This window comes from Ovis canadensis, chromosome 12 (genome assembly GCF_042477335.2).
Source record: "Ovis canadensis isolate MfBH-ARS-UI-01 breed Bighorn chromosome 12, ARS-UI_OviCan_v2, whole genome shotgun sequence".
Taxonomy (NCBI): domain Eukaryota; kingdom Metazoa; phylum Chordata; class Mammalia; order Artiodactyla; family Bovidae; genus Ovis; species Ovis canadensis.
Window position 1 is genome coordinate 16,835,257 of NC_091256.1, and position 6,871 is coordinate 16,842,127.

The window sequence follows — 6,871 nt, forward strand, 5'->3', positions numbered from 1 at the left end:
TGCTTGGGGGTGGTGCACTGGGATGACCCAGAGGGATGGTATGGGGAGGGCTGAGGGAAGGGGGATCAGGATGGGGAACATGTGTATACCTGTGGCAGATTCATGTTGATGTATGGCAAAACCAATACAATATTTTAAGTAATTAACCTCCAATTAAAATGAATAAATTTATATTAAAAAATTTTAAATTAAAAAATTATAATAGTAAAAATATATCTAGGAATTTTTCTGGCACTGTTGTTGACAGCGTGGGGTCAATTCATTTTCAGATAGTTCCTTGATCTGGCTTATACTTCTTCTCAAGATCTATAGGCACCTTCCTATGTAGTCGGTGCTGACTACAGGGTTTTAATGTGTTGCACCTGTCACTTCTAAAGCGGATCCTCTGTTTATTTTAGCTTTTTTGGTCTCTTCAGCATCTAATTTCTGCCCTGACACAAGGGGGTGATGGTGGTCACTTTTTCAGGCTCACTTGTTCAGTCGTGCTGTCAGGAGGGAGCAACACTGCAAACAAATACCCCTGGCGTGTATGGGAAGTGCTCACAGGGTTTCAGCCGCCCTGGGTTTGCCCCCGCTCGCTGCGTGCGTGCTTTCATTCTACACTTCTCAGGCTCTATGCTGCTCTGCCGGGAACTGTCTGAGGCAGGCCCTGGGTTGCATTTACTTCCCAGGTCTAAGTTGCTCAGGTTCAGGTTCTCGGGTACTCCACAAAGGTGCAGACTTGGTTGGGCCTGCGTTTGGTGCCCTTCCCAGGTCCGAGCAGCTCAGGTGACCAGGTCCTTGGTGAGCGCAGTCACCCCCAGGTAGGGGGTGCATCTTATCGCCTCCCCCGTCCCAGCTGCTTGGTTTTCTGAGTGTACAATGGACGCGCCTTCTCAGGTGTGCCGGCTGTCTCATCTGGGGAGCTGATCTCTGGCTGCGACCCTCCCTGCAGATGTCGGCCATCCAGAATCCCAAGCAGTCTTGGTTAGCAACAAAGCCTGCCGGCAGTTTGGGAGATGATGCCTCTCTGGGGCCACTATTGCCCCCTTCTGACTCTGGCTGCCCCCGCCTGCCTGTCTCTGGCGGGGGATGGGCCAGTCCACTAGCTCTGCTTAGTTCTCTGTTCTGTGAGCAGGCCTGGCAGTCTTAAGTTAGGGCTTTTCACGGGATAGTTTCTCTCTCTTTTTCTGTCTCTCTCTGGCTATCCCACAGTCTGGGGTGCTTTCTCACCTTAGATCCCTCAGATTGCCCTCAGGGCATTCAGGCCCAGGCCTTACCCTATGCAATGCAGCTGGTGCCTCCCTGTCCAGCCCTTGCTTGCTAATGGCAGATGTGAGCCTCTGGGCTGCTTCTCCATTGGGAGTTGCCATTGGCATGTAATCTGTGGGTTTTAAGTATTTATTCATTTATTTTTCCTCCTGGTTATGTTGCCCTCTGAGGTTACAAGACTTGCCACAGACCTGTGGTGAGAGTGTTTCCTGGTGTTTGGAAACTTCTTTCTTTTTTAAAACTCCCTTCCTGGGACAGATCTCAGTCCCTACCTCTTTTGTCTCTCTTTTTATCTTTTATATTTTCTCCTACCTCCTTTTGAAGACAATGAGCTGCCTTTCTGGGTGCCTGATGTCCTCTGCCAGCATTCAGAAATTGTTTTGTGGAATTTGCTCAGCATTCAAATGTTCTTTCAATGAATTTGTGGGGGAGAAAGTGGTCTCCCCGTCCTATTCCTCTGCCACCTTAGGATTGCCTCCCTTCAGTTCTTTTTCATTTATTTCTCCTCTGATCCTTATAATTTATTTCCATTTACTGTTTTTGGCTTTTTGTTGTTGTTGCTGTTGTTCTTTTACCAGCTGATTTAGGTGTAGAGTTAGGTTCTCCGTTTTATAATTTTCTTGTACCTTCAAGTAGGATTGTATTGCTATACACTTCCCTTTTAGATCTGCTTTGCGGCATCCCATAGGTTTTGTGTCATTGTGTTTTTGTTGTCATTTCTTTCTATGAATCTTTCAATTTCCCTTCTGTTCTCTTCAATAACTTCTTTATTATTTAGAAATGTATTGCTTATTATCCCTGTTTTTGTGTTTTTTGCAGTTCTTTCCCTGTAATTGATATCTAGTCTCATAGCATTCTGGTCAGAGAAGTTGCTTGGTACGATTTCAATTTCCTGAAATTTACTGAGGCATGATTTGTGGCCCAAGCTGTGGTCTCTCGTGGAGAATGAATGTTCCATGTGCACTTGAGAATAAAGTGTATTCTTCTGCATTTTTGGATGGAAAATTCTGAAGATATCAATAATCCAAATGGCCTAATGTTTCATTTAAGGTTTGTGTTTTCTAATTGATTTTCTGTTTTTCATGCTCTGTCCATTAGTATAAGCAGGGTGTTAAAGCCACCTACTATTATTTTGCTCTTCTCGAGCTTCATTTTTATATCTGTTAGTATTTGCCTCATGCAAGGAGGTGCTTCTATGTTGGATACATAGATATTTACAGTTGTTATGTCTTCTTTTCAGATTGATCCCTTGATCATTATATACAGTCCTTTTTATCTCTGGCAATATTCTTTACTTTAAAGAGTATTATATCTGAAATGAGAATTGCCACTCTGGCCTCTTTTGATTTCCATTTGCATGGGTATCATTTTCCATCCTTTTGCTTTCAATCTGTATATGTCTCTAGGTCTGAAATGGGTCTCTTGTAGACAGCAAATATATGGGTTTTGGTTTTGTATCCATTCATGAAGTCTATATGTATTGGTTGGAGAATTTAATTCATTTACATTTAAAATAATTATTGATATATATGTTTCTATTGATATTTTCTTAATTGTTTTTGTAGGTCTTTCCATTCTCTTTTGTTTACGACATATATAAAATAAGTCCCTATAGTATTTGTTGTAATGCTGGATTGGTGGTCCTAAATTCTCTTAAATTTTGCTTTCCTGTAAAGCTTTTCATTTCTCCATCAGTTTTGAATGAGATCCTTACTAGATAGAGTAGACTTGATGATAGATTGTTTTTTTTCTTTTCAGTATTTTAAATATATCCTGACATTACCTTCTGGCTTGCAGAGTTTCTGCTGGCTTGCAGAAAGATCTACTGTTACTTGTATGGGCTTTCCATTGTGTGTTACTTGTTTCTTTTCCCTTGATGCTTTTAATATTGTGTTTCATAGCTTGTGCTTTTAATCTTTGTGTTTAATATCTGTTAGCTTGATTAGTATGTGTCTCAGCATCTTTCTCCCGGGGTTTATCCTGTGTTAGACTCTGCACTTCTTGGACTTGATTGACTATTTCCTTTCCCATGTTGAGGAAGTTTTCAACTATCATCTCCTCAAAAATGTTCTCAGAGCCTTTCTTTCTCTGTTCTTCTTCTGAGACCCCTATAACTCAAACATTGGTGAGTTTAATACTGTCATAAGTTTCCTCTCATTCTTTTCCCTTTATTTTTCTCTTCAGCAGTTATTTCTGCCATTCTGTCCTCTAGCTCACTTATCTGTTCTTATACCTCAGTTACTCTACTATTGGTTTCTTCTAGAGTATTTTTAATTTCAGTAATGTGTTATTCATCTCTCTTCATTATTTATTCTTTATTTCTTCTAGGTCCTTGGTAATTGTATTAACTGTGTTGTTTCTTGCAAAGTCTACATCCTACTTTTGAGGCTTTACTGTCATTATTCTAAATTATTTTTCAGGTAGTTTGCTTATTTCCTCCTTGTTTATTTGGTCTTGTGAGTTTTTACCTTGTTTCTTCATTTCTCCTATATTTCCATGTTTTCTGCTCCATTTGAAGTCTCCTTTTCCCAGACTTTAGGGATGTATCCCTTCTTCCTTTTGGCTTTTGCTCTCAGTGGGAAAGGTTGTTTCAGTGGTTTGTGTTGATTTCTTGTTAGGGGTGACTTGAGCCTATGTTGTAGTGGAGGAAGTGAGCTGTTTTATTTATTTATTTATCTTTCCTGATGGAGAAGGCTGTGTGAGGCGGTATAATTTGGAGTGTCTGTGGGAATCCTGTGGCTGATATTGTTTTTGTGCTTTTGTCTTGCCACTTGATTGGGCAAGGTGTCCTGCAGACTATGCCATTGGCAGCCCAGTGATACCAGGCTCTGTTTACAGTTCTAGGCCTTCATGGATTTTATCAGTAATTAATTTCCTTAATTTCCATGGGAAGGGGGGTGCAGTTAGGAGTTCTCTAGCAGTCTCGGATCTTGGACTCAATGCTCCCACCTCAGTTTTTCCGTCTCAGGCACAATCTCCCATCCTGAAATTCTCCATCTCTTCCTTTCATTTTTTATGTCTTATCTTTTGTCCCACTTCATTCCAGTGAGCTTAGTTTGCCACCATGGAGGGCTGGGGTCTTCTGCTGCCTCTTAGAGGCTGCTTTGTAAGCATCGTTCAATATCTTGATGAGTTTTTGGTGTATTTGTGGGGAAGCTGGAAACCTCCCCATCTTACTCCTCTGCCATTTTTTTCTACTTCTTTTTATGTATTGCTGTATTATATAAAATTGTGTAGAATTCTATATAAAATATCCTGTGCAGTTAAGAAGTAGCATAACATTTTTGGAAATGGCACAGTATTTAGAGAAAGACTAATAAGCATTTAAGCTGTGTCATAACAATGGGATAGATGTGAGGTCTTCAGTGACATCCTATGTGTTGTGTAGCTTCCATCTCATCTGTGAAATATCTACAATCATATACTCAGTATATGAGCTTCCTTTCTATGGTCTTCCCTCATAGCTCATTAGTAAAGAATCTGCCTGCAGTGGAGAATCCTATGGACAGAAGGGCTTGGCATTCTACAGTCCATAGAGTCACAAGAGTCAGACATGACTTAGCAATTAAACTACCACCATACCCAGTAATAAGGCCCTTTGTGAAGATCGCACATATTAATTATACAATATCCTGAAATGTAGTATAGATAAGTATTCAGTTGTTACAAAAACTTAGTTTTTCTTAATTTGATATCTTCATAGGCAATTATGTTACCACTAAACATTCCTGGGGATACAAACGTCAAGGGAAAATAGAAACGTAATCCTCACTAGCAAGTCATATCTCTAGATACAAACTACTATTTCCTAACTCTAAAATAAAGAAGAATATAGTGGAGAATGGATTAAAAAATCACACACATAATTCTTCAAACTATTTCATTAGAATATGAACTCTATGTTTTAAAGCAGGTTTAGGTTCATAGCAAATATGAGCAGAAAATACACAGTTCCCAATCTTCCCACCACACACACACACACACACACACACACACACACACACACACACACGCAGATTGAGATTTGTTTTAAGGATCCGGCTCATGTGATTGTGATGACTGGTAGGTCTGAAACCTGCATGGTAGGTGGCAGTCTGGAAAATTCAGGAAGGGTGTGTGTTGCAGTTTTTACTTTGGAAGCCTTGAGAGACAGAGTTCCTTTTTCCTGGAAGGAGTTCAGTGTTTTCTCTTAAAACTTTCAACAGAATGGATGAAGTACACCCATGTTATGAATGGTAATTTACTTTATTCAAAGGCTGTGATTAAATTTTAATCACATCTTTAAGATACCTTCAGAGAAACAGCCAAACTGGTTTGACCAAGCTACTGAGTACTATGACTCGGCCAAGTTGATACCAAATTAACCACTATACAAAATATCCAAGGTGAACTTGGATATGTAGTTCAGGAGACTGCCAACCCAATTATGGAAGATTCATCTAATTTCTTCTCGCTGCTTGCATACAATACATGAGACGAGTTGTAAATGGAAGAATGAATCACCAGTCATTAAGAAGTCCGTGGGAGATAATTCAAAATTTCTCAGTGAAGCTAGTGGTAAAGAACCTGCATGACAATGCAGGAGACTTAAAGATAGGCATTTGATTCCTGGGTTGAGAAAACCCCCTGGGGAAGGAAATCACAACCCACTCTAGTATTGTTGCTTAGAGGATCCCATGGACAGAGGACCTGTTCAGGCTACAGTCCCTGGGGTCGCAAAGAGTTGGACACGACTGAAGTGACTTAGCACAGCACAGAACAAGACAGAAACAGAGATGCTGTTATCCAGGGATGATCTGTGTTTTATCCTCATGGCTAAGAACTTATACATATTAAAGCACAAGAGACTGAAAAGGTTTTTGAGAACTTTATATTAGCAGAAATGCATTCAGCATGGACTGAAAGAGACAGGCATCATATACATAAAGGAAGAATGCCTCCAAAGGTAGAGCTCTGATAACAAGGCTTCTTTCAGCTGAGAAAGTAGGCTCACTTCTCTGGTGGGTTGAAAAGTTGTGGCTGTCCCCCATTCACTTTCTTTTTTTTTTTTCATAGAGATGTGTTCTCTCAATTGGAATCTAATGAGATTTCTCCTCATGGATTTTGAGTTTAAGACTTGAGACTCATTTTTCTTTCTCCTCCATTTTTGAATGGTAATGTGTATTCTATGTATGTATTAACATTGTACTTTTGAAGCACATTTCTTGTTTTCTGGTTCATAGGGTCACACATGAATAGGAATTTTTCCCAAGGATGGCAAGAAACTGCATCTCACCCATAACTTATTTAGAAGACATTTAATAAAATGTGGGCCTTAGATTTAACACTGAAAAGGGTGAAAACTTTGGGAGATGTTGGGATTGAGTGAATATATTTGACACTTGGGAAAGACAGGAAGCTGGGAAAGACAGGAAGCTGAGAAGCTACAATGTGTACTGTTATGTGTCAAACAGTGTCCTCAAAGAGTTTTTAGAATCCTTACAGTCAAGACCTAAAAGTCTTAACTTTATTGGCAATTAGATGTCTAACAGATGTAATCAAGATGCGATCATTTTGTGACACTTAGATTATTCCCATGTTGTGGCTGTTCTTTTCAGAAAAGGCAGAACTACAGCCACAG